At 49.9% G+C, this 15940-nt stretch overlaps 1 protein-coding gene across 1 annotated transcript in view; it reads left to right on the top strand.

Annotated features, from left to right (window-relative positions):
* The window catches only part of UCHL3 (ubiquitin C-terminal hydrolase L3), a 726647-nt gene that overhangs the window by 189713 nt on the left and 520994 nt on the right, over positions 1-15940 (top strand). The gene's annotated exons all lie outside the window — the stretch shown is intronic.

The raw sequence follows: 15940 nt of genomic DNA, 5'->3' as shown, positions 1-15940 counted from the left end.
TGGTCACTGACACTGTTGATTTGACCACTTAATGGCATATTGGACTTGGCATTATTCAGCATCTGCCAATTTTGGGCTGAATTTTTATTTGCCAGTGATGAAAGCATAATTTCACCGTCTTGTTGGTATAAATGTGCCTTTCTTGCACGAGTCCAATTTCGATATTTACATTTAGCTGATCTCAGTGCATTTGTTTTACTGCATCGCAGAAGTTTACTGATGATTTTCTTTTCTTGCTGATATGCTACTTTTCTGTACTTCAACTCCTGGTCAAATTGGTGTTTATGTTGACATTCTATGGTTTTTGTGGACATAATCACAATACTAAATTGATCTAATACTGCTGGGTATTGAAAGTTCATGTTGTTTAAATAGTGGTGTGTGAACTGCTTGTTCAATAAATACAGATTATACTTAGACTAACGGAATCGCGACTTGGCATTGTTGATTATTATGGGAAACTTGTGCCATTTCTGCTCATTACTATGTGCATTGAGGGAGCAAGTCAGAGAGAGCATTTTATGATCACTATGTAGTTGTGAAATGATTTCAAAATTTTCCACTATATTAAATAATGGCTCTTCAAGAAAAATGTAATCAATAATGCTCTCCGATTTACCTCTCGACCAGGTGCTTTTCGGTGGCACATCGCCTGGCAAGGCGCCGTTGAACATTTTAAAATTCCTTTCCATAATCAATGCCTCCCATCTTTGCACCTCTGGTTCTTTGGTTTTGCAGTGGGCATTCAGACATTTAAGATTTAAGTCTCCTGCCACAATTGTCGCATAGATATCTGATTCTAGCGCTATGGTATCAAAAATGGTTATTAAATCTCGATAAAAAGCATTCTCTGATATTCCTGCAGGGTTTCTGTATACATTCACAAGCGCTATTTTATGGTCATAACATTCAATTTTCACTAATTGAAGATAATTATTAGGTGCTAACCAAGGATGGATGTTTATGTTCAAGTTTTTCTTTATGGCCACTAATAGGCCTGAGGAGGGTCTACCTGTAGTTGTTATTTAAGCTGGCAGTAAAACCAAATCATGATCGTCCCAAATTGGGGTTGTGGTGAGCCAAGTTTCTTGGAGCGCCAAGATGTCAAATGTACCAATAAGATTATCAATACTCGATTGTAAATGAGCATGTCCGCGAGTATTCCAGCTCGCAAGTCTTATTTGTATCGATGTTTTAGTTACCAATGGTTACGCAACATTGGATTGTCTCAGATCAACTTCATGTTGATTACGATTACTGCTCATGTAAAGATTTGGCTTAAGATGATATGTTTTGTTGTTTTTATCGTCATTGCTAACCCTTTCTGGATCTTGTGCCAGGATAAACCCATCCTAAATAAGTCAATCTTGGCGCGCCAAAGAGTATTTAGGATTACGCCAGAATGTATCCATAATCGAACAACGGAGAGGTTTTCATCATTTGAGAACTCATCTTGTTCTATATCTGTAGATGCCACGTCTTGTAGCGCTACGACTTCAGCAAAGATGTTAAGCACACTTGCTCTACATAAATCATATTGATTAATTGGAAGATTGCGACATTTCATTATGAGTGTATGTGCAAGTCTTGTGTGTTTCGGTATCTCCAAAGTGAATTGATGCTGATAGTCCTGTTTAGAATTCGAATGCACCAATCTAGAGGATTCTTGTCTGCTAACCTGTGAGTAGATAGCTACAGATTCCATTGGTTTTCTTAGGTTGTTCACTTGATCGATGGAATCTGTAGCTACTTTATTCTGATGAATACATTAGTCTTTGCTAGGTGGAAGCTTGTTTATTGGGAGTAGGTTATCATTGTGTGATTTTGTTCTCAAATTGTGATTTCAGATACGCGTCCACTGCATCTTTTATTTCTTTACATCCATCTTCTTGCGTTATTACAGAAGTAAGTTCCTGTGAATTGGTTAATGCCGCAGGTCGTTGTTGTCCCATGCTACATTCTTGATTTACTTTAGGGGGCGGTACCTCTGTGTTTGCCTTTTTGTCGACTAACGCTTAAGTTGGGCTATGGCCATAATTAGATTGTTTAATGGAGCGCAAGTCAGGTTCTGTTGATTTACTTTTTGATCATTAGAATGTCCATTGTTTTCTTTCTCTGTAGATAATTTATTTAAGGAAGCAACACTTTTTGTTTTGTGCGCAGCTCTGCTGAGCGCTTAAATAAATAATTTTGAACTTTTGATGCTGGCCGGTCTGATGGCTCGCATATTTTTAGTTTTTTTTCTTTTGTGGTTCTAATGGGTGAGACATATTCTTTTGTATATAACGTTTCCCTTTCTGCACATTTTTTTGATTGACTACATCAAATGGGTTAGGTTTGTTTTTAATTTGCTGTATTTTGCTAGAGTTATCTACAGTTATCCATGAATCTTCAATTGTTATTGGTGCAGTAAAAATGTCAGTAGTCTTATTTGTTTGATTATGGGAAGCGTGGGATAGCTTAATACAATTTCAGCTGGACATGTGACAAGGGCTTGCTGTGACTGTGCTATTGCTTGAACTGGTGTTGCCAAGAGTTCTGTCGGAGTTAATTTCTTTAGTTCTTCTTGGCTTATCCAGTTTACAATGGTTTCTATTTGCAGTGACTAGAACAGTTTAAACAGAGAAGCTAATGTCACATTACTTGCTGAAAGAGTGACTGTCTGCAATGGGGTTACGATCATTCTCATGTTCCAATGTCGGGGCTTGAATCATTATTGGCTTCCATGGGGTCGGTGCTGCATATGAGCGGGAGATCGATAGCACTGTACAATCCATTGAGCCTCGTTCATAGTAGTCCGGGGAATTTGAGTGATCCAATTGGTTTAGATCAGAGCTCAAGTCTCCTGGACTCGCATTTATAGATATGTGAGAAATTTCTTGACTCATGCTTAATTGTTCACAGTATTAAGATTTTGCGCTGTACTCCGAAGAGCTGCATCTGATATTGCTTGTAAGTCTATAAGCTGCGGAGGATTGTTTTTCTCAAGCAGATCTTGTGGCTCTATATCGTTATTATCAGAGACTACTTTAGAGGAGGGCAACCTGTCTGACCGAACCAAACAGAAATCACGGATATCCGTGTTAACTGATATGTGTCGGTTCGCAGGTACCTGGATTAGAACAATTGATTTCTGTGAGGTTTTCCTAACTTTCCGATCGAGTGCTCCACCCCCTGTTAAACGCTGAGTATTCAGTGTATCAGGCATACTTGTTTTCAATGAGTATAGTCGTAAATGCATACAAATAACGTCCTCTGATGTAATCTAGCTACAAACTAGCTACAAACTTTACTTCTCCAGCATGGGGTCTGACATGCTCATGAATATTCCCCGTCGTCAGGCTGGGAATCCTGGGTAAAGAAAAATCAGTTTTGTTTCTGATCTGTCTTTCGTAGTAGTAACCAATCACTGATCTCTGCGTCATACTGACCACAGCCAATGACTGCCATCTCCCTAAGCCCCGCCTCTGGCAGCCATCCTCAGATTTTTACTGCACGTTCAAGTGTTGGGAGTCCTCGTGCTTAGCTCTCGAGCTTTTGCTGCGTTTTCGCGCTTTTTCAGGTGAATTTTCACATTTTTTGGTTAATCGAGCCTCAAGCTCCACCGTTTCTACTTCCGTTAACGGGTACCCGTTGTGGGATTTTCCTACGCCCCTCAAGGGTGAAGATTTTGTCGAATCAACCTTTTGGAGTATTCCAGAAGATTTGCGGCCTACTTCGAGATGGCCCAGGACGCGGGTTTGTCACCCGGACCCAAGCTGTTTCGCAGCTGCCCTGGATGCGGGCTGCAGAATGTGTTTAAGGAGGACGAACATTTGCAATGCCTCTACTGTCTTCACGGGGACGAGACTCATGTAGAGAAGGACTGCCAGTTCTGCAAGAACTTGTCGGAGCGGACCATGAGGGACCGTCGATCCCGTCTCGCCAGCTGGTTGGAGAAGGGCTCAACGGGTGAGAAGAAAGGGTCCGAGCGGACTACTAAGTCCTGTGCGGGCGCCCCGGCGACGGGGGCCCAACACCAGGCCAAGCACCACGAGTCCGCTCGCTCCGGGAGCGCCGAAAGGTCGGGCTCGTCGGTCACTAGGCAGGGCGCACCTTCCCTGGCACCGTCAACCACAAGCCAGCGCTCCGGTTCGGGGAAGAGGGAGTCCGAGACCCCGGGTAAGCTTCGGGAGAAGCCCTGTCCGATCTCGGGAGAAGGGGAGCGAGGCGTCGCCCCTCCCCCTAAGGAGAAGGCCCGGGACGCACCTAAGGTGGTGAAGGCCCCTACCCAGCAGGCAAAGGCCTCTATCGAGGCGATCGCGGCGACTCTGGCCAAGCCGGCAGAGAACCCCGCCAGCGGAGACTGCCTCTGGGACTAGAGTTTCCCTGCCGCCAAGGAGGGAATCCTCTTTTCAGCCCATCGTCATGGCCACCATAATGGAAGAAGTGAGGGGGGGCAGGGTAGCCTCCTCGAGCTCGGAGTCAGCCTCGGAGGAGGAACTGACCGTGGCCGCGAGGAATCTCGAAGTCCAATTCGAGAAGGTTCGATCCCGTAAGGAAGACCCTCGGGAGATAACCGAGGAAGACGACGAGGGCGAGGAAGAGCAGCCTTCCGTTCCGGCGCAGCTGGAACCTAGGCCTCAGGATAGCTCGGCGGCCATTTTGTCTGCGATCCAGTCCTTATGCTCTGATAAGGATAAGGACGAGATTACCACGACCCAGGCCGGAGGACCCGCAACCTGGCCCGTCGGGAAGTCCTCAGAACAAACGACGGAGGACCCAACCCTCTCCTCCACTCGCCCCCGTAAGGCCTACTGTTCCCTCCTCATCCTCCCACGAGTTGGGAAATGACGGTGCGGTGGGCTCGACAACGGGTTCTGAGGGCGACGACGACGGAACGGGTCTCCCGTCTCCCGTCGGACGGGCCTCTCCGCCCGACGAGATTGGCTCATTCCACGCCATGATCGCCAGGGCGTCCGAATTGTTCCAGCTCTGCCCGGAGGAGCAGAAAAAGGAAGGTATCCTCTATCAGCGCCGGGAGGCCAAGAGGAAGACTGTCATCGCGGTGCCTCTAATCGATGACATCTGGGAGGAGGGCCTGTCGGTACTCAAGAACCCCTCCACGGCACCAGCCAAACGGGACCGGTACGAGAAGAAGTACCGGGTCCCCGAGACCGCTCCCCTGTGTCTCAGGGCCCAACCACGCCAGACTCGGTCGTCTCGGTGGCGGCAAAGAAGAAAGCGGCGGGGTCAGGAGCCTCAACGTCAAATTCCCCTCCGGACGGCGAGGGTAGGAAGTTGGACGCCATGGGGCGACGGGTCATTTCGTCGGCGGCGACGACGATCAAAGCGGCCAACGCTCTGGCGATTGTGGCCCGGTACGACAGGGAGCTCTGGTTTAAGCTGGCCCCCATATTGTACTTCCTACCGGACGACAAGAGGTCTGAGGCCCTGGATATACTTCAAGAAGGTGAGGTGGCGTCGGACCACGCCATAACGGTGGCAACCGATATTGCCGATACCGGGTTCCGCCAGCTTGGCAACAGAGTTTGCGCACGACGAGGGGGTTGGCTCCGGGCGACCGACTTCCGTCAGGACGTCCAGACCAGGGTGTTGGACATGCTGTTCGATGGCAGCAACTTGTTCGGGAAGGTGGTGGATGAATCCCTCCAAGCCATAAAGACGGACACGGAGACGGCCCGCGCCCTAGGAGCCCTTCAGCAACAACGGCCCTTTCGGAGCTCCGGAGGCAGACAGGGGGCCTCCAAGGGATCCAGGGGTGGCTCGTCGTCTTACCGCCAGGCGGCACACTCCTCGTCTCAGGAGGCCTACAGGGGTCGCGGCAAGCAGGGAGCACCTCGTCGGCAAGGTGGCCAGGGCGGCAAGGCCACCACCTTCAAGCAGGACTGAACCGGCCGTGGCCTCGGGCCCCCACCGAAGCACCCCGGTGGGAGGCCAGCTGACGAATTTCGTCGGCGTGTGGAAGTCCATCTCCACCGACCGTTGGGTGCTGAATACCCTGGCAAGAGGACACTCTATCGAATTCCCGAAGAAGTGCCCTCACGTTCCACCTGTGGCCAGGAAGGAAAATCACGTCCAGCAACTGCTGTTGGAAGTACGGGCGATGCTCAGGAAAGGCGCAATCGAGCTCGTCCCGAAGAGGCTCCGGGGTGTACTCAAGGTACTTCCTCATCAGGAAGAAGACGGGCGGCTGGCGCCCCATCCTGGACCTTCGTCGTTTGAACAAATACATCAGGTCACAAAAGTTCAGGATGGTCACCCTCCAGCACATGCTGGGACAGCTGGAGAAAGGTGGACTTGGAGGATGCATACTTCCACGTTCCCATCCTCAGAAGTCACCGAAAGTTCCTCAGGTTCGTCGTCCAGGGACGCCACTACCAATTCAGAGCACTGCCGTTCGGATTGAAGTCGGCCCCCAGGGTCTTTACCAAGTGCCTAGCACCTGTGGCGGCGCGGCTGCGCCTGCAGGGGATTCACGTCTACCCCTACCTGGACGACTGGCTCATCCGCTCAAGGACGAGGGAACTCGCCGTCGAACACACTGCGAGGACCGTCCAGCTACTCACAGACCTGGGATTCGCCATAAATTACCCAAAGTCCCACCTGGTGCCGTCGCAGGTGGCCCTGTTTCTGGGAGCGAAGCTCGATACAGTGAGGCGCCTGGCGGCACCGTCGGAAGAACGGACGAAGACCATTCTGGGCAAAGTGCAGCGCCTGCTAGCCACGGACGTGGCCAGGGTGCGGTCCATCAAGTCCCTCCTGGGGATGATGTCCTCTTGCATCTACCTGGTGCGTCTTTGCAGACTACGGATGCGCCCTCTTCAAGAATTTCTCGACGCCCATTGGATGCAGACGACGGGCACCTTCAAGGACAGGGTCCCCCTCAACGAGATGTTCCGGCAGGCGATTCAGTGGTGGGGCGTTCGAGCGCACCTCACGGCGGGCAAGGACTTTCAGACGCCGGCGTACCAGGAGACGGTGACGACGGACGCCTCCCTGGAGGGTTGGGGCGCCCACACCAGAGACCTCCACGCAAGAGGCCTCTGGCTCCCGGAGGAGAAGCTCCTGCACATCAACATCCTGGAACTCCGAGCCGTGTTCTGGGCTCTCAAATCGTTCCTCCCATCGCTCAAGGGCAAGGTGGTGCGGATCTTCACGGACAACACCACGACAATGTTTTACATACGGAAGCAGGGAGGCACCAGATCCCCAGCCCTATCCAAGGAGGCACAGGACCTGTGGCACTGGGCGGTCGCCCAGGGGATGTTCCTGGTTCCCTTCCACCTGGCAGGAGAAAGAAACACCATCGCCGACTCGCTCAGCAGGGAGCTGCGCGCGTCTCACGAGTGGGAGCTGCGCCAGGGTCAGGTGGATCAACTCTTCCGACGATGGGGCAAACCCCAAATTGACCTGTTCGCAACAGCGACGAACTCGAAGTGCCAGAGGTTCGCCAGCAGGTTTCCCTAGCTGAGAAGCATGGGCGATGCGTTCTCGTTCCCCTGGGACGGCCTATACCTGTATGCGTTCCCTCCGTTGCCGTTGCTGCTTCGACTCATCAACCAGCTCAAGAGGTCCCGGTGCAGGATGTTCCTCGTCGCACCGGCGTGGCCGAGGCAGATCTGGTTCCCAGACCTTCTGGACTTGTCAACGTCCCTTCCCATCAAGCTGTCGGCGGACGCGGATCTTCTCTCCAGAGAAGGAGGCGCCATCTTCCACCACAACCCGGCGTCGCTGAACCTGTAGGCCTGGCTCCTGCAGCGCTAGAGTTTGGAGGGTGCGATATACCGGCCGACTGCAGAGAGGTTCTTGCAAAGGCCAGGGCGTCCTCGACTCTCAAATGCTACGGTCGCAAGTGGAAGAGGTTCTCTATCTGGTGCCGGGCACCGAAGATCAACCCCCTACGGATTACGGCCCCTCAAGTGCTGCCGTACCTGCTATCGCTGGCAAAGGCTGGGCTAGCCCATGCCTCCATTAAGATTAATCTGGCGGCGATCTCCAGATATACCAGAACCACAGGACGGACGTCCCTGTGGTCCCATCGACTGGTAAAAGAGTTTATGAAAGGACTGTTCCGGTCGTTCCCGCCGGTGATGGCCCCGGCCCCGGCATGGGAACTTAACGTTGTGCTGACCAGGCTCATGGGGCCCCCATTCAAGCCGATGCACTCTGCACCGATGAAGTTTGTGTCGTGGAAGACTGCTTTCCTGGTGGCAATTACCTCCGCACGACGAGTGGGAGAGATCCAGGCCCTATCCTGCAAAGCACCGTACTTGACTTTCCATGTCTCGAGGGTGGTGCTTAGGACGCACCCCTCCTTTATGCCCAAGGTGCCGTCGGACTTCCATCTTAACGAGCCCCTGGTGTTACCTGTTTTCTTCCCGTCTCCTTCGTCGCCGGCCGAGAGGACTTTGCACTCGCTGGATGTGCCTAGAGCGCTGAAGTTCTGCGTGGACCGCACAAAGAGTTTTCGGAGGACATCACAGCTATTCGTGAACTTTGGACCTGTGAATCAAGGGAAGGCTCTCTCGAAGTCTTCTATTTCCAGATTGCTCTCCGGCTGCATTATGCACTGCCACCGGTTGGCTAACCGACCACTGCCAGGCCGTCCGAGAGCCCATTCGACCAGAGCGATCGCTGCTACTACGGCGTTCCTATCTGGTGTGCCCCTGCTGGACATCTGCAGGGCTGCTACATGGAGGTCGACGCACACCTTCACGAGATTTTACTGCGTCGATCGGGATTCCAGGGAGGAGTCAAGGGTCGGCCAAGCAGTGCTGCGCAACCTGTTCGCTTAAGGTGAGCCTGGTGAGGAGGTAAGAGATGCTTAATGTTGAGTTTTTTGTATTGCTTAATGTTGAGCCTTTTGCCACCCCCCGTGGTTGTGCATGTGTGTACTGCTATGTATTCTTATATTCATGAGCATGTGAATCCATGCCAGACCCCATGCTGGAGAAGGAACGAGTTACTTACCTGTAACTGTTGTTCTCCAGCATGGGTCTGGCATGGATTCACATGCGAACCCTCCCGCCTACCCCTCTGCGGCTCTTCACTTGGTCATACTGCCACTTCACGTGCGACCAAATCTGAGGATGGCTGCCAGAGGCGGGGCTTAGGGAGATGGCAGTCATTGGCTGTGGTCAGTATGACGCAGAGATCAGTGATTGGTTACTACTATGAAAGACACATCAGAAACGAAACTGATACTGATTTTTCTTTACCGAGGATTCCCAGCCTGATGACGGGGAATATTCATGAGCATGTGAATCCATGCCAGACCCATTCTGGAGAACAACAGTCACAGGTAAGTAACTTGTTCCATTTCAACTATGATAAACAGCTGCCGTCAGGTGGTAACAAGCTTCTGCAAGAATATAAGCAATGTAAATACAAACAACAATTATGAGACAAGGAGAAACAAGGAGCACTATCGCCATGTCGCCGTGGCAAAGTGGTCCTTGTCGGTGCGCGCACGTTCAAAATTAAGTAGGAACACTAACAAAGGGGGCGTGGCAATGGTGATTCAAAGTAAATATCACCTAAGTCAAAGTAAAACAAGTAAAGTATAAGTGTATTAAATCAATATGAGACACTGTATATATTTACAAATGGTCCATGGGCATTCACCTTGATTTTTATGAACAAATTATACAGCGAGGCAAAATATCCAGCAGTTTCCTGTGGCAAAGTGGTCTTTGTCGGTCCTTGCCTCGGTGCACGGATATTCTCAACCAAGATCTACCTACAGATCCGATTCTACCTTTCCATGTGGCTCTACAAAATAGGGTTTCCAAAAATTGGCAGACCCCGGACGCCAATCCTGCGGTGGCCAAATCCCTCACAAGAAAATAATGCCCTTCCAGTAGCGGCCCCCGGCTATCTGTCCAAGCACCCACTCCCGAGAGTCTGGTGGTCCAGGCAGCCGCAGCTACATCAAACAAGGCAGCGTACCCTACCATATCTCCGGATAGGGACGACAAGCGTGTGGATGGATGGGCACAGAAGGTATTTTCAGATGGGAGTGCTGCCCTGAAGTCGGCCAACTCCACCTGTGCTTTAGCAAAGTTTTCGTACTCTGTAAGAGTACATATCCATGGTGGTGGGGCACATTCCAGAAGGGGAGGAAAGGGACGGTTTCCTAGTTATCGTTAAAGATGGCAAAGAAGCCATGCACAAGTCCCTTCAGCCTGGATTGGACACTGCTGAAAGCATCAGCAGGTCAATGGCTACATGCACTGTAATGCGCAGATTTGTGTGGTTGCGGAAGTCAGGTTTTGCACCGGATGTGCAAGCTCGTCTTCTCAAAATGCCATTTGACGGGTCTCACCTTTTTGGCAGCAAGGTTGACGAGAGCCTTGAGAGGTTGCAGACCTCAAAAGCGGCTGCCAAATCTTTAGGGACCACTGTTAGGCAACCTCAGCCTTTTCGTCCGACGGGACAGCCATGGAGGGGGCGATCCTATTGCTACTACTCCTCATTTGGAAAGGCAACAGGAATTGCTAGTCAAAGAGGCCAACAAAAAATCTCTCGTGGTGGACGTGGTAAAGGTGCAAAGCCAACTCCAGCTGTAGCTGCCTTGCCATCAGCAGCTGCAGCAACCGCTCCAAAACCACTTTGAGAGCTTGCGTCACAAATCACCAGTGGGAGGCAGACTGCCTCAGTATCTCGAAGAATGGAGAGCCATTACTTCAGATGCTTGGGCTCTGGAGACAATAGCCCAAGGTTGCTGCCTCCCATTCATAATGCAGCCACACGCCAATCCACCAGGGAAACACTCTTTGAAGATTCCAGATTGGCTCCTTGTGCAGGACATACTAACCCTGCTAGAGAAAGGTGCTATAGAACCAGTACCTGTAGCAGAGAGGAACAAGGGTTGGTATTCCCCATATTTTTTTTATCCCCAAGAAAGACGGGGGACTGAGACCCATCTTGGACTTGAGATACTTGAACCAGTTCCTCAGGAAGGACAAATTCAAGATGGTCACACTTTCTCAGATTCTTCAGGCCCTCCAGTTACAGGATTGGTTGGTGTCATTGGGCCTTCAGGATGCTTATTTTCATGTGCCAATCCATCTCGAGCACAGAAAATACCTGAGGTTTGCCGTTGGCGGCTCGCACTATCAATTTTGAGTCCTGCCATTCGGGTTAACCTTCGCCAGAGGGTCTTCACCAAACTGATGGTGATGGTGGTAGTGCATCTCAGGAGAGGGGCGATTCATGTCTACCCCTAACTGGACGACTGGCTGATCAGGGCACGTTCTCCTGAACAAGCCTTGGATCATCTCAGTCACCTGCCACTCCCTTCACAGGCTGGGCTTCTCGCTCAATTTCAAGAAGTCACAGATGACACCTACCCAACAGCTCCAGTACATCAGAGCTGTACTAGATACATCCTTGGGAAAGAGCTCGCCACCCAAGGTGAGGTCTCAAGACATTCTTCAGATGGTTACCAAATTTCAGAGTGCCCAGAATCCCCGGCCTTCGATTTCTTGCGGTTCCTCGGCCTCATGGCATCCAGCATTTTTCTTGTGCCAGAAGCCCGTCTGAGAATGAGATCTCTTCAATGGGCTCTAAGAACACAATGGCCCCAGTTCTCAGGAAAGATGTCGGACTGAATTCAGATTTCAACCAGGATCTCACAAGATCTTCAGTGGTGGACCTGTGAGGACAATATTCTGAAGGGAGAACCCTTTTGGCAACCATAGCCGGAGATTACAGTAGTGACGAACGCCTCACTCATGGAGTGGGGAGCCCATGCCAACGGTCTGACAGTCACCAGTCGTTGCTCTCCATCGGAGTCCAAACTACACATCAACCTTTTGGAGCTGAGGGCAATGCAGCTCTGGTACTGGGCAATTCAAGAAGGAATCTTTCTATCAGCAGTTTACCTAGCTGGAGAGGAGAACACAACAGCGGACGCTCTGAGCAGGCAGGGCACAGTCTCCCACGAGTGAAAACTAGCTCAGGAAGTCCTTCTAGAGATCTTTACCCTTTGGGGAACCCCTCAAGTAGACCTGTTTGCGACCGGAAGCAACCAGAAGTGCGAAAGGTACTGCTCAAGGGAATTTCCTCCAAGAGGAGCTCTAGGAGACGCGCTCGTGGTGGATTGGTAATTCCCACTGCTGTACACGTTTCTTCCAGTCCTCGTCATTCCTCAAGTAATCAGGAGGTTGAGACGGTTCAGAAGCTGCATGATCTAATTGTCCCAGATTGAGCCAGGAGAACGTGGCACCCAGACCTTCTGGATATGTCCATCTGTCCTGCGATACGTCTTCCACAAAGAGAGAATCTTCTCTTGCAAAGGAAGGGACAGGTTCTCCATCCAGAGGTCAACACTCTCAATCTTCATGCGTGGTTTCTGAAAGGTTGAGATACAAGGATTGGGACCTCCCGGATGACGTGATGGAGGTGTTGCTTGCGGCAAGAAAGCCAGCAACAAAATCTCTGTACCGTTGCTGCTGGAATATATTTTGTAACTGGTGCAGGGAAAACAATGTCAATCCTTTTCTATGTTCAACTCCAGATGTGCTTTCTTTTCTCCTATCATTGGCACACAAAGATCTTAATATTGGAACTATTAAAGGTTACCTAGCAGCGCTTTCCATATTCAAGCGTTCTTCGGAAGAATACTCCTATTTCAAAATTCCATTGGTGATTCAATTTCTGAAAGAGCTCACAAACGTATTCCTGCCTTCTACTTTTCACGTTCCAGTTTGGGACCTTAATTTGGTTCTGAAATGTCTAATGTTTGCCCCACTTGAACCTTTGCACACATGGCCATTGAGATTATTAACCTTGAGAACCATATTGTTGGTTGCAGTAACATCTGCCCGCAGGCACTCTCTCCCAGGCCACCTTATACCATATTCCACAAGGACATGGTTGTGTTGAGGGTAAAACCCTCCTTCCTGCCTAAAGTTGTGGCAGGTTTTCATTTAAATCAAAAGATTGTTCTGCCAGCGTTTTATCCCCCGCCGCATCCCAGTAAAGAAATCCACAGTAGATTGGACCCTAGAAGAGCTCTAAGCTTTTGTATGTCTAGGTTCTCCAAACTAAGAGTGGACGAGTAACTCTTTATTGGAAACACTGGAAGAAAATTAGGACAAGCTGGATCATCCTTGGTATTTCAGAATGTTCCAGATTGGCGGGCAAGGACCCCCCAGAGGGGTTGCAGGCTCTTTCTACCAGGGGCATAGCCTCTTCTGTAGCCCTACAAAGAGGAGTACCCATTATATCCATTTGTGATGCTGCAACATGGTCATCGCTGCATACTTTCACAAAGCATTATTGCCTGGATGCCTCCGCCTCTCAGGATGTTGCCTTTGGTAAAGCAGTGCTTTATTTGCCATATAAAAAGTGAACAATTCTAAATTCTCCACCCTCCTCCAATCCTACATACTGCTTTGGGAGTCTATCAAAGATGAGGAATACGTTGGAGGACAAAATCCATTCGAAGAACAAGTTACTTACCAACTGGTAAAGTTCTTTCGACTGGATGTTCCTACAACGTAGTCTTCATCGTCCTCCCATCCTACCCCTCTGTTGAATTTCCTATGCTATTACAACTTTCGTTCTCGCAAGGCTGACCACTGCCTGCCTGTGCTAATAGCCAACACGAAGAGGGAAAAACAGAACTGAGGCCAACGGGAGCCGTACATGCTACTTATATCACCCGATGACATCACCCTCGATAGAGGACTTCAAGGGACAGCGACTCAACGCCATCGACGCAGGGCACCCTTTGCTGAAAAAGTTTTCCGAAGCAGCCGAAGCTGGACATGATTATCAAAGATGAGGAATACGTTGGAGGAACATCCAGTCGAAAGAACGTTACCAGTTGGTAAGTAACTTGTTTGTCTCGCCTCATGGTGTTCTCCCCAATCTCCCCATAGGGCCTCCACCCAGGTGATCCTCCCTCGCTTGTCCTCCCCCAGGGTTGGAATCCAATAGCGATGGTCCGACCCTGGCCACATAGGGTGTTGGATCCCAAGGGTTTCATAGGGAGAACACCCCTAGGTTTCTCACAGAAAGCATCTGCCTTTCCCTGGCCACATGAGAAGGGTCCCACGCCAAGTTTTCTGGGTGAATCATTTCTGGTTCATCACAGTTGCCGAAAAAAGCGAAGAAGGTATGAAGGTATATCTCTTAACTATGCCTGTTTTACCTTTATGATTTTATTGGCTTTGTTTCTAGAAGTGTGAGGGCTGAGAGGACGCTTTAGCCTCTAGTCACCCTTTTACACCCGCAGGGCAGAAGTCAATTTGTCAAATGACTGTTTTCTTTTAACTGCAGCAGAAAAGTGTAGGGTTGTGTATTCATTCTTTATAGCTTTCTATCTGCGGCAAAGACCTATACCTTCAGAAGGTAAACTATTTGGATTAAGTAGCTTTATTTTACGAGCAATACTTGTAACAGTGTGCATTGAGACTGCATATGTTATGTTGGGCTAAATTTGGACTGTTAGAGTTTTGTGTCTGTGTTAGCAATGGCAGCTTTTTGATCAGAGTAAAGCAGAGGACAGTTTAGGAATTCTGTTTTGCATTTATATTCCCGTCTCAATCAAATGATAAGATGTTTGTTTTTCTTTCCTTGTGTGCCGTTCATTGCATGCCCTCTTAAATATAAGATGCATCTTGGGGCTGATGGCGCCCGTAATGACCGCCATCTAATCCTGCTCTGGGCATGCCGGGAGATCCAATGCTCATTTAAGCAGATTCCCCCCAGTGTATGAGTATGACCCGCTGGCCCCTGCACTGGTGAAACCAACTATGCTGTCCGCGGTGTTGGTCTCACATATCGGTCTCCCGTAGATCGCTCTGGAGAGCTGGTCCATGCTCCAGGCTCTGGAGCGGTGGTGGGTTTGAGTTGCCTGGTACAGGAGAAAGCTCTGGCCTCGCCAAAATAGGAAGACCAGCAGCAGAAAGTGGCTGCAGACTTGCTGTCACCCGAGAAGACCACTGTGCCCCAGCTGTTTTTCCCAAGGGCAGCAAGACCAGTAGTGCTGTCCAGGGGCATAGCACAAAATGTGGGGCCTCCCCTGTGAGCAGTGCTGCCCCCGCCCCTGCGAACAATGCTGAGGCCCCCCCCCCTCCGCTTGGGAACAAATCACAGCCGTGCCACACTCTGGGCCGGCCTAGATTACCACGCGTGCGCAATATGCACAAATGTGCTACTGCGGGGGTACGCCGCACTAGGAAAAAGATGTGTTTTAATGCACCATACAGCACACTTTCTGAGAAAAATTGGCTAAAAAGCCAGAGCTTGGAGAAATTGCACACGGACGCCAGACGGGGGCTGGGACCTCCAATGAGTAGGTGCCTGACATGGACTGAAATATCTTTAGAAATTGTGGGAATCCTTCAGGCAACTGTATCAGTTGGGAAGCACTCGAATGAGAGTTGGGAATCAAGGAACTTCGCAATTCATGGGCTTACTATATGCGTCCTTACCGTGTAAGACTTTTCAGCATCACACAGGAGTCATTGGACTCTGCTATCTACAAACAATACACCTAAACTTTGCAGAGAGGACCACAAACGCAGATTTAGGAACTTTTCCTTGAAAAAGACCGGGCTGGTCGAAACACGTGTTGGCAAACTATAGTAACCACGAACTTGCCTAATAAAATAGGTCAACATACTCCTTATTCTATGAATTCTTGTACAATGTGGCAATAGCACTATACCTACCAACTTGGGACAAGCGCCTTTTGAATTTGGCACGTGTTTTGTAAACTTGTTAAGTCTTAGGCAGGGGTCAGCCTAATTGGTGCCAGGATCTGCAGTTGTTCCCATCTCTTATTGTTGCTTATTCTTGATTAATAACCCAAGTGAGGCCATTGCCTGGTTTCGACCCCACCATCTCTTAGTAAAAAGCCAGAGCGTTGGCAATTGTTTTGTAGGGTAACAACAATCCAATACATGCAAGTCACCAACGGTGC

This window comes from Ambystoma mexicanum, chromosome 7q (genome assembly GCF_040938575.1).
Source record: "Ambystoma mexicanum isolate Mex_15411 chromosome 7q, UKY_AmexF1_1, whole genome shotgun sequence".
In the NCBI taxonomy this organism is placed as follows: Eukaryota; Metazoa; Chordata; class Amphibia; order Caudata; family Ambystomatidae; genus Ambystoma; species Ambystoma mexicanum.
Note: the sequence above shows the minus strand (reverse complement) of the source record. Positions and strands in the feature narration are given on the sequence as shown.